Raw genomic sequence first — 13,110 nt, 5'->3', positions numbered from 1 at the left:
TCATCATAGCACCTGAAGAAACTTTTAGTTCTTGAAATGTTCCGTATTGATGTCTTAAAGAAATGATGGACTGTTGTTTCTCTTTGCTTATTTGAGCTGTTCTTGCCATAATAAGGACTTGGCCCTATTTGGTAAAATAGTATCTTCTGTATACCACCCCCACCTTGTCACAACACAACTGATTGGCTCAAAAGCATTAAGAATTAAAGAAATACCACAAATGAACTTTTAACAAGGCACACCTGTTAATTGAAATGCATTCCAGGTGACTACCTCATGAAGCTGGTTGGGAGAATGCCAAGAGTGTGCAAAGCTGTCATCAAGGCAAAAGGGTGACTACTTTGAAGAATCTCAAATATAAAATATATTTTGATTATTTTATTTTTTTTAACAATTTTTTAACAATACTGCAAAAAAAATGACAAGAAATAAACAAGATGAAAACAACAGGGAAAGGGGTTCGTGTGTATTATTACTGTGTACAGATTGACAATGAGAAAGCCTCTATCAGTGATCACCAGTATGGAATATGACTGCTTGCGTAACAATGTCACGGAGTTGAGATCCATATTGAACCAGACCCATTATTATATTATCGAGCCGTTACAGACTCACCACTTGCTTATGTCCAATAACAGTCTGATCAACTGGATCATGCGAATTATTAGAGTGAAAAATATGTCCGTAAAAAGTGTTTTTTTTACAATCCTCACTAGATGTTATAGAAACATTCAACTTGCCGCTTTACAGGAGTGTTTCAAATATAATGGTATTGTTTTGTCAACTCGGTTAAATAGAGACTAAACAGCTGTAAGACGTCAGTGTCCCTTTGCGAAGGAGAGCAATGTTTCATTCCTGCGTCGGTTAGATACCTAGACTTCTCTTCGCACCGAGTTTCTCTTACCGTTGCGCATTTATCTGATCGTTGGCTACTTTGTCTCGTTATTTGTCCGGTGAACAACAACTACAACATAACACGGCACCTAAACATTTATCTGAACGTTGGCTACTTTGTCTCGTTATTTGTCCGGTGAACAACAACTACAACATAACACGGCACCTAAACATTTATAAAGCTTTACAGTACAGTACCATATATCTGACCCATCGCAACAGTCGGTATTAAAAACCCTATCTGGCATCAGACCGCAAAAGTTACCTCTGCGTTAGAATATAAAACAAATGTTTCGTTTTAGAATAGATTTAAGAGCATTAATATTATATGTTAATATATTACCTTGGTGCAGCTGTGGATCCGTCTACCTGAGTGAGAGGCTGCCGTGTGGCGACTAGTACAGTATTATCTACGAGCCTGATTGGACGAGGGGAGAGGAGACTGACGTCAGGGGGCCGAGCGGGCGCTCTGATTGGCCCCGGGAATGGAGTGATGATAGTGAGACGCGGAGTTCCTAAAGCAACGACCAATCAGCGAGCAGCAGGGCTTTCATAACGTCGAAGCGTTATACACACAGTAGGAGGAGAGAGGATGGGGTGGTGGGTGTGGGTGTGGGTGTATGAGCGTGTGTGTTCTGTAAACCAGCAAACTTTACAAAGAGTAACAGAGGTGTCCATTGGTCTCTCTCTTCCCCTCCAGGGAGAGCAGGTGAGATCCATATTGGACCAGTCCCATTATGCAGTACATATTGGTTCTAACCCAGCAGTAATACACCTGACGCAGCACATATTGGTTCTAACCCAGCAGTAATACACCTGACGCAGCACATATTGGTTCTAACCCAGCAGTAATACACCTGACGCAGCACATATTGGTTCTAACCCAGCAGTAACCTACCTGACGCAGTACATATTGGTTCTAACCCAGCAGTAACCTACCTGACACAGCACATATTGGTTCTAACCCAGCAGTAACCTACCTGACACAGCACATATTGGTTCTAACCCAGCAGTAACCTACCTGACGCAGCACATATTGGTTCTAACCCAGCAGTTACCTACCTGATGGAGCACATATTGGTTCTAACCCAGCAGTAACCTACCTGACACAGTACATATTGGTTCTAACCCAGCACAGTACATATTGGTTCTAACCCAGCAGGAACCTACCTGAAGCAGTACATATTGGTTCTAACCCAGCAGTAACCTACCTGACGCAGTACATATTGGTTCTAAACCAGCAGTAACCTACCTGACACAGTACATATTGGTTCTAACCCAGCAGGAACCTACCTGACGCAGTACATATTGGTTCTAACCCAGCAGTAATCTACCTGACGCAGTACATATTGGTTCTAACCCAGCAGTAACCTACCTGACGCAGTACATATTGGTTCTAAACCAGCAGTAACCTACCTGACGCAGCACATATTGATTCTAACCCAGCAGTAACCTACCTGACGCAGCACATATTGGTTCTAACCCAGCACAGTACATATTGGTTCTAACCCAGCAGGAACCTACCTGACGCAGCACATATTGATTCTAACCCAGCAGTAACCTACCTGACACAGCACATATTGGTTCTAACCCAGCAGTAACCTACCTGACGCAGTACATATTGGTTCTAACCCAGCAGTAACCTACCTGACGCAGTACATATTGGTTCTAACCCAGCAGTAACCTACCTGACGCAGTACATATTGGTTCTAACCCAGCAGTAACCTACCTGACGCAGCACATATTGGTTCTAACCCAGCAGTGACGTTTGAAACGCTATTAGCGCACGCTAACTAGCCAGCCATTTCACATCGGTTACACCAGCTTCATCTCGGGAGTTGATATGCTTCAAGTCATAAACAGCGCAATGCTTGACGCACAGTGAAGAGCTGCTGGCAAAACGCACGAAAGTGTTTGAATGAATGCTTAAGAGCCTGCTGCTGCCTACCACCGCTCAGTCAGACTGCTCTATCAAATCATAGACTTAGTTATAACATAATAACACACAGAAATACGAGCCTTTGGTCATTAATATGGTCGAATCCGGAAAAGATCATTTCGAAAACAAAACGTTTATTATTTCAGTGAAATACGGAACCGTTCGGTATTTTATCTAACGGGTGGCATCCCTAAGTCTAAATATTGCTGTTCCATTGCACAAAACCTTTAATGTTATATCATAATTATGTAAAATTAGTTGGCAATGAGCCAGGCTGCCCAAACTGTTGCATATACCCTGACTCTGCGTACAATGAATGCAAGAGAAGTGACACAATTTCACCTGGTTAATATTGCCTGCCAACCTACATTTCATTTAGCTAAATATGCAGGTTTAAAAAATATATATACTTCTGTGTATTGATTTTAAGAAAGGCATTGATGTTTGTGGTTTAGGTCCAGTCGATTGTGCAAATGCGCTTTTGTTAAATCCTCCCCCAGCGTTGCATCGATTATATGCAACACAGGACACGCTAGATAAACTAGTAATATCATCAACCCTGTGTAGTTATAACTAGTGATTATATGCAACACAGGACACGCTAGATAAACTAGTAATATCATCAACCCTGTGTAGTTAACTAGTGATTAGACACGCTAGATAAACTAGTAATATCATCAACCCTGTGTAGTTATAACTAGTGATTATATGCAACGCAGGACACGCTAGATAAACTAGTAATATCATCAACCATGTGTAGTTATAACTAGTGATTATATGCAACACAGGACACGCTAGATAAACGAGTAATATCATCAACCCTGTGTAGTTATAACTAGTGATTATATGCAACACAGGACACGCTAGATAAACTAGTAATATCATCAACCCTGTGTAGTTATAACTAGTGATTATATGCAACACAGGACACGCTAGATAAACGAGTAATATCATCAACCATGTGTAGTTATAACTAGTCATTATATGCAACACAGGACACGCTAGATAAACTAGTAATATCATCAACCCTGTGTAGTTATAACTAGTGATTATATGCAACACAGGACACGCTAGATAAACTAGTAATATCATCAACCCTGTGTAGTTATAACTAGTGATTATATGCAACACAGGACACGCTAGATAAACTAGTAATATCATCAACCCTGTGTAGTTATAACTATTGATTATATGCAACACAGGACACGCTAGATAAACTAGTAATATCATCAACCCTGTGTAGTTATTAACTAGTCATTATGATTGATTGTTTTTTATAAGATAAGTTTAATGCTAGCTAGCAACTTCCCTTGGCTCCTACTGCAGTACGCGTAACATGCAGACTCATTGTGGAGTGCACTGAGAGGCTGGTGGTTTAAGAGCGTTGGACTAGTTAACTGTAAGGTTGCAAGATTAGATCCCCCGAGCTGACAAGGTGAAAAGTCTGTTGTTCTGCCCCTGAACAAGGCAGTTAACCCATCGCCCTGCGGGCCGCCATTGAAAATAAGAATGTGTTCTTCACTGACTTGCCTAGTTAAATAAAGTAAAAATATATATATATACACACACACATATTTTTTTCTTCAAATCGCACCAAAATTACCGGTTGTTATGAAAAACTTGAAATCGGCTCCTAATTAAAATCGCCATTCCGATTAATCGGTCGACTTCTAATAGTGACATCACAAGATCTATACAGAACACACGGTCACATAAACCAATTCTCTGGTTCACATAAACCAATTCTCTGATTTCACATAAACCACCCTCTGGTTCACATAAACCATTCTCTGGTTCACATAAACCAATTCTCTGGTTCACATAAACCAATTCTCTGGTTCACATAAACCAATTCTCTGGTTCACATAAACCAATTCTCTGGTTCACATAAACCAATTCTCTCGTTCACCGTCAGATCAACATCCACAACGTCCAAAATCATTGGCACCTTGACCAACTAAAAAGATAGTAAATCATTGACATCTTTCTTAGATTGATTTTCGTTCTGATCCAAACTCATTTATTCTGTCAGGACAAAACAACAGGTGTTCTGATCCAAACTCATTTATTCTGTCAGGACAAAACGACAGTTGGTGTTCTGATCCAAACTCATTTATTCTGTCAGGACAAAACAACAGCTGGTGTTCTGATCCAAACTCATTTATTCTGTCAGGACAAAACGACAGGTGGTGTTCTGATCCAAACTCACTCATTCTGTCAGGACAAAACGACAGGTGGTGTTCTGATCCAAACTCATTTATTCTGTCAGGACAAAACAGGTGGTGTTCTGATCCAAACTCATTTATTCTGTCAGGACAAAACAACAGATGGTGTTCTGATCCAAACTCATTTATTCTGTCAGGACAAAACAGGTGGTGTTCTGATCCAAACTCATTTATTCTGTCAGGACAAAACAACAGCTGGTGTTCTGATCCAAACTCATTTATTCTGTCAGGACAAAACAACAGCTGGTGTTCTGATCCAAACTCATTTATTCTGTCAGGACAAAACAACAGGTGTTCTGATCCAAACTCATTTATTCTGTCAGGACAAAACGACAGGTGGTGTTCTGATCCAAACTCATTTATTCTGTCAGGACAAAACGACAGGTGGTGTTCTGATCCAAACTCACTCATTCTGTCAGGACAAAACGACAGGTGGTGTTCTGATCCAAACTCATTTATTCTGTCAGGACAAAACAGGTGGTGTTCTGATCCAAACTCATTTATTCTGTCAGGACAAAACGACAGGTGGTGTTCTGATCCAAACTCATTTATTCTGTCAGGACAAAACAACAGCTGGTGTTCTGATCCAAACTCATTTATTCTGTCAGGACAAAACGACAGGTGGTGTTCTGATCCAAACTCATTTATTCTGTCAGGACAAAACGACAGGTGGTGTTCTGATCCAAACTCATTTATTCTGTCAGGACAAAACGACAGGTGGTGTTCTGATCCAAACTCATTTATTCTGTCAGGACTAAACAACAGATGGTGTTCTGATCCAAACTCATTTATTCTGTCAGGACAAAACAACAGAAATATTTACACAAGTCAAAAAGAAAACAAAGATGATGTACTTTCCAGGAGAGAGACAGGTGTGTGTGTTAGGTCTGTTTGAGTGGTGCAGCAGGTAGACTAGCTGAGGCCTGTTCCAGGAAGGCCAGGGGTCCAGGTGGAGGGAGATCTGACGGTTTACGATGCTGGACACTGACATCCTCCAGAACCTACAGACAGAACAGACATGATATTACCTACAGACAGAACAGACATGATATTACCTAGAGACAGAACAGACATGATATTACCTAGAGACAGAACAGACATGATATTACCTAGAGACAGAACAGACATGATATTACCTACAGACAGAACAGACATTATATATTACCTACAGACATTATATTACCTAGAGACAGAACAGCCATGATATTACCTAGAGACAGAACAGACATTATATTACCTACAGACAGAACAGACATGATATTACCTACAGACAGAACAGACATGATATTACCTAGAGACAGAACAGACATGATATTACCTAGAGACAGAACAGACATGATATTACCTAGAGACAGAACAGACATGATATTACCTAGAGACAGAACAGACATGATATTACCTAGAGACAGAACAGACATGATATTACCTAGAGACAGAACAGACATGATATTAGAGACAGAACAGACATGATATTACCTAGAGACAGAACAGACATTATATTACCTAGAGACAGAACAGACATATTAACTACAGACAGAACAGACATTATATATTACCTACAGACAGAACAGAGATTATATATTACCTACAGACATTATATTACCTAGAGACAGAACAGCCATGATATTACCTAGAGACAGAACAGACATTATATTACCTACAGACAGAACAGACATGATATTACCTAGAGACAGAACAGACATATTAACTACAGACAGAACAGACATATTAACTACAGACAGAACAGACATATTAACTACAGACAGAACAGACATTATATTACCTACAGACAGAACAGACATTATATTACCTACAGACAGAACAGACATATTACCTACAGACAGACATGGTATCATGATGCTGGACCAGACACATTACCTACAGACCTGATATGTCACCTATATATCTTAAAAGGATTTTCATCAATTTGATATATTCCTTGAAGCCCCGTTCAAAAACAGAACGAGACAGGATCCAGAAGTGAAGCGGCACTGAGCCAGCAAAGTAGAACACGGCCTTTTTCAATTAGATTTAATCAACTCCTCCCGTCCGCTCTCGTCCCCTTTCCAAAAAGGTCAAAGGGTAAAACCGAGAGAGTGGAGGGAGGGAAAGTGGACTAAAGCACGCTTGTATGAAATGACACTCCTCCACAGGTAAATGAGGTTTCCAGGGGTCGCAACATGAAAGGGTAACGTGATAGACTAGTGTATCATTCCTCCCAGAAAACAAGGGGGAGTGTCAGATTTCACTCATATAGAATACACTTGTGCTTCCTGGTCAAAGGAGGCTATGGAGGAGGGGAGGACTCTGCTTCCTGGTCTAAAGGAGGCTATGGAGGAGGGGAGGATTCTGCTTCCTGGCCTAAAGGGAGGCTATGGAGGTGAGGGAGGACTCCTGCTTCCTGGCCTAAAGGAGGCATGGAGGAGGGGGAGGACTCTGCTTCCTGGGCCCAAAGGAGTTAGTGGGAGGAGAGGAGGACTATGCTTCCTGGCCTAAAGGAGGCTATGGAGGAGGGGAGGAGTCTGCTTCCTGGTCAAAAGGAGGCTGGTGGAGGAGGGGAGGACTCTGCTTCCTGGGCTCAAAGGAGGCCATGGAGGAGGGGAGGACTCTGCTTCCTGGCCTAAAGGAGGCTATGGAGGAGGGGAGGACTGCTTCCTGGCCTAAAGGAGGCTATGAGGAGGAGGACTGGGTTTCCCCTGGCCTAAAGGAGGCTAAGTGGAGGAGGAGGACTCTGCTTCCTGGCCTAAAGGAGACTATGGAGGAGGGGAGGACTCTGCTTCCTGGTCTAAAGGAGCCATGGGAGGGAGGGAGACCTGCTTCCTGGTCTAAAGGAGGCTATGGAGGAGGGGAGGACTTGCTTCCTGGCCTAAAGGAGGCTATGGAGGAGGGGAGGAGTCTGCTTCCCTGGTTAAAAGGAGGCCAATGGAGGACTCTGCTTCCTGGCCTAAAGGAGACCAGCGGATGAGAGACCTCCGCTTCCTGGTCTAAAGGAGACTATGGAGGACTATACTTCCTGGTTAAAAGGAGGCTATGGAGGAGGGGAGGACTCTGCTTCCTGGCCTAAAGGAGGAGGGGAGGACTCTGCTTCCTGGCCTAAAGGAGGCTATGGAGGACTCTGCTTCCTGGTCTAAAGGAGGCTACGGAGGAGGGGAGGACTCTGCTTCCTGGCCTAAAGGAGGCTATGGAGGACTCTGCTTCCTGGTCTAAAGGAGGCTACGGAGGAGGGGAGGACTCTGCTTCCTGGCCTAAAGGAGGCTACGGAGGAGGGGAGGACTCAGCTTCCTAGCCTAAAGGAGGCTACGGAGGAGGGGAGGACTCGAACTCCCAGCCTAAAGTGAGGCGATGGAGGAGGGGAGGACTAAACTTCCCAGCCTAAAAGGAGGCTACGGAGGAGGGGAGGACTCAACTTCCCAGCCTAAAGGAGGCTACGGAGGAGTGGGAGATCAACCCCTAGCCAAAGGAGGCTGGTGGAGGAGGGGAGGACTCTGCTTCCTGGTCTAAAGGAGGCTATGGAGGAGAGGGGAGGACTCTGCTTCCTGGCCTAAAAGGAGGCTATGGAGGAGGGGAGGACTGCTTCCTGGCCAAGGCTATGGAGGAGGGGAGGAGTCTGCTTCCTGGTTAAAAGGAGGCTATGGAGGACTCTGCTTCCTGGTCTAAAGGAGGCTACGGAGGAGGGGAGGAGGGTCCCAAAGGAGGCTATGGAGGAGGACTCTGCTTCCTGGTCTAAAGGAGGCTATGGAGGAGGAGGACTCTGCTTCCTGGCCCCTAAAGGAGGCTATGGAGGAGGACTCTGCTTCCTGGCCTAAAGGAGGCTATGGAGGAGGGGAGGACTGCTTCCTGGCCCCTAAAGGAGGCTATGGAGGAGGACTCTGCTTCCTGGCCTAAAGGAGGCTATGGAGGAGGGGAGGACTCTGCTTCCTGGCCTAAAGGAGGCTATGGAGGAGGGGAGGACTCTGCTTCCTGGTCTAAAGGAGGCTATGGAGGAGGGGAGGACTCTACTTCCTGGCCTAAAGGAGGCTATGGAGGAGGGGAGGACTGCTTCCTGGCCTAAAGGAGGCTATGGAGGAGGGGAGGAGTCTGCTTCCTGGTTAAAAGGAGGCTATGGAGGACTCTGCTTCCTGGTCTAAAGGAGGCTACGGAGGAGGGGAGGACTCTGCTTCCGGGCCTAAAGGAGGCTATGGAGGAGGACCTGCTTCCTGGCCCCTAAAGGAGGCTATGGAGGAGGAGGACTCTGCTTCCTGGCCCCTAAAGGAGGCTATGGAGGAGGGGAGGACTCTGCTTCCTGGCCCCTAAAGGAGGCTATGGAGGAGGGGAGGAGTCTGCTTCCTGGCCTAAGGAGGCTATGGAGGAGGGAGGAGTCTGCTTCCTGGTTAAAAGGAGGCTATGGAGGACTCTGCTTCCTGGTCTAAAGGAGGCTACGGAGGAGGAGGACTGCTTCCTGGCCTAAAGGAGGCTATGGAGGAGGGGAGGACTCTGCTTCCTGGCCCCTAAAGGAGGCTATGGAGGAGGACTCTGCTTCCTGGCCCCTAAAGGAGGCTATGGAGGAGGACTCTGCTTCCTGGCCTAAAGGAGGCTATGGAGGAGGGGAGGACTCTGCTTCCTGGTCAAAAGGAGACTATGGAGGAGGGGAGGACTCTGCTTCCTGGTCTAAAGGAGGCTATGGAGGAGGGGAGGACTCTGCTTCCTGGTCTAAAGGAGGCTATGGAGGAGGGGAGGACTCTGTTTCCTGGTCTGAAGGAGGCTATGGAGGAGGGGAGGACTTTGCTTCCTGGCCTAGAGGAGGCTATGGAGAAGGGGAGAACTCTACTTCCTGGTTAAAAGGAGGCTATGGAGGACTCTGCTTCCTGGCCTAAAGGAGGCTATGGAGGAGGGGAGGACTCTGCTTCCTGGTCTAAAGGGAAGCTATGGAGGAAGTGAGGACAGCCTTCTGTTGGCCTACCAACACATTTACACACCTCAACAACGTATCAGTTTCCGGGTCACGGGACGACCTGCTGCCAGTGGTGCAGCTTAGACAGGTGTTTCTGAACAAGCAGCTCTTTCCTCTGGAGTTCATTCCGCAGCTCAGACACATCCTGGAGAGAAGAGAGAGGGAGAAGAGATGGACTAGCTGTTAACAGCAGAGGGAGGCTGTTCTAACACCAGAATAGAGAAGAGATGGACTAGCTGTTAACAGCAGAGGGAGGCTGTCCTAACACCAGAACAGAGAAGATATGGACTAGCTGTTAACAGCAGAGGGAGGCTGTCCTAACACCAGAACAGAGAAGAGATGGACTAGCTGTTAACAGCAGAGGGAGGCTGTCCTAACACCAGAACATCCCCATAGTGGTGAAGTTTCTCTCAGGGGCAGCAGATCTAAGATAAGCCTCCCTCCCCCAATCCTAACATTAACCATTAGTGGGAAAATGTAACAATGACCCAAGATCAGCATCTAGTGGAGACTTCACCCTAATCCATAGAGCCATCATGTTCTAGAACCCAGCGACTTCACCCTAATCCATATAGAGCCATCAAATTCTAGAACCCAGCGACTTCACCCTAATCCATATAGAGCCATCAAATTCTAGAACCCAGCGACTTCACCCTAATCCATATAGAGCCATCAAATTCTAGAACCCAGCGATTTCACCCTAACCATATAGAGCCATCAAATTCTAGAACCCATTTCCACTGGCTTTTCTCCCATTGTTCCCCTAATCAGGGCCTCCGGTTTAGACCTGGGACACCAGGTGGTGATTCCCCAACCAGGGACTGATTTAGACCTGGGACACCAGGTAGGTGATTCCCCCTCTAACCAGGGACTGATTTAGACCTGGGACACCAGGTGGGTGATTCCCCTAACCAGGGACTGGCTTAGACCTGGGACACCAGGTGGGTGATTCCCCTCTAACCAGGGGACTGGGTTTAGACCTGGGACACCAGGTGATTCCCCTCTGTCTAGGGACTGGTTTAGACCTGGGACACCAGGTGAGTGGGATTCCCAATCCAGGGACTGATTTAGACCTGGGACACCAGGTGAGTGATTCCCCTAACCAGGGACTGATTTAGACCTGGGACACCAGGTGGGTGATTCCCTCTAATCAGGACTGGTTTAGACCTGACACCAGGTGGGTGATTCCCCTTAATCAGGGACTGGTTTAGACCTGGGACACCAGGTAGGTGATCCCCCTAACCAGGACTGATTTAGACCTGGGACACCAGGTGGGTTGTTCCCCTCAACCAGGGGACTGATTTAGACCGGGGACACCAGGCTGGTGCTATTAAATGGCCATGAATGAACAGCAAAGCTGGTAGTGTAAGAATTGAATACCCTGGTATACAGTATCACCTACTCTTTGACCACCTGGTCGGGTAAGAATTGAATACCTCTTGGTATACAGTATCACCTACCTTTGACCACCTGGTCGGGTTTCTGATTTAGACCTGGGACAGGTGGTGGCATGAATTGAACAATTCCTGGTATACAGTATCACCTACCTCCTTGACCACCTGGTCGGGTTTCTGGACTGATAACTGAAGACGCTTCTGCAGGAAGAAACATTCTGTCTGTCTGGCGACATCCAGAAACTTCTGAATACACTGATCCACACCTGGGGAGAGAGACAGGTTAGAGAGAGACAGGTTAGAGTAAGAGACCGAGAAACAGACAGGTTAGAGAGAGACAGGTTAGAGAGAGAGAGACCGAGAAACAGACAGGTTAGAGAGAGAGAGACCGAGAAACAGACAAGTTAGAGAGAGAGAGACAGGCAGGTTAGAGAGAGACAGGAAACAGACAGGATAGGTTAGAGAAGAGAGAGACTGAGAAACAGACAGGTTAAAGAGAGACAGGTTAAAGAGAGAGAGACACTCACAACATGTAAAGTCAGTTAATTTTAGCTAGATAAGCAAAGTAATTAAATAAATATATATTTTTAATGAATGTGTTTCAAACTGTTTACAATGCTAACTGCCCCAAGGTTAGCCAACTCCTGGGTGCAGGTTTTTGCTACAGCCCTGCTGTAAAACACCTGCTTCTACCAACCAGCTGCTCATCTGGACCCTGATTGGCTAAATCAGGTGTTAAAACAGGGCTGGAGAAAACCATGCATATTCTAGGATCTAGAGCCCTCGTCTAATCGTCCAACCTAATTTCTCCCTGGCTGTTCCACCACGTAGTCTTGACTCACTAGGGACGCAAACAATGACACTGGTTGTTCACGACTAACACTTAACTAGCTTCAGTAAGGCCAGACCAGAGATAAAATGTACTTAGCTATAGCTATAACATGACATTGAGTTACATATAAGTGCTAGTTGTGTCCTGGAAAGCCAGTAAAACACGAGACGCAAAGTATGCTTGCAGCCCAGGTTGGTGGCACTTTAAATTGGGGCGAACGAATTAAATACATCAAACACATTAGTTTGGTTTCCAGGTGTTTGATGCCATTCGCTCTGTTCCAGACATTACGATGAGCCGTTGTCCCCTAAGCAGACTACACTGCTCTCTGCACAACAACAATGTAGCTAGCTAACGCTAGTAACACTAGTTCGGTTAGCTAGTATCATTCCGTACACTACGGCCAGCCAGTATCATTCCAGTTAGTTATACCACGTTGAGCTAGTATCATTACATTAGCTATACCACGGCTAGCTAGTATCATTCCGTATACCACGGCCAGCTAGTATCATTACGTTAGCTATACCACGGCCAGCTAGTATCATTCCGTTAGCTATACCACGGCTAGCTAGTATCATTACATTAACTATACCACGGCCAGCTAGTATCATTCCGTTAGCTATACCACGGCCAGCTAGTATCATTCCGTTAGCTATACCACGGCCAGCTAGTATCATTACGTTAGCTATACCACGGCTAGCTAGTATCATTCCGTTAGTTATACCACGGCCAGCTAGTATCATTACGTTAGCTATACCACGGCTAGCTAGTATCATTCCGTTAGCTATACCACGGCCAGCTAGTATCATTCCGTTAGCTATACCACGGCTAGCTAGTATCATTACGTTAGCTATACCACGGCTAGCTAGTATCATTCCGTTAGCTATACCACGGCC

At 45.5% G+C, this 13,110-nt stretch overlaps 1 pseudogene; it reads right to left on the bottom strand.

Moving 5' to 3' along the window:
• Positions 1 to 11,386: 11,386 nt before the first annotated feature.
• The window catches only part of LOC135569102 (methylsterol monooxygenase 1-like), an 11,987-nt pseudogene continuing 10,263 nt past the window's right edge, over positions 11,387 to 13,110 (bottom strand).

Source organism: Oncorhynchus nerka, unplaced genomic scaffold, assembly GCF_034236695.1.
Source record: "Oncorhynchus nerka isolate Pitt River unplaced genomic scaffold, Oner_Uvic_2.0 unplaced_scaffold_1206, whole genome shotgun sequence".
In the NCBI taxonomy this organism is placed as follows: Eukaryota; Metazoa; Chordata; class Actinopteri; order Salmoniformes; family Salmonidae; genus Oncorhynchus; species Oncorhynchus nerka.
This window is presented reverse-complemented; position numbering and strand designations above follow the sequence as displayed.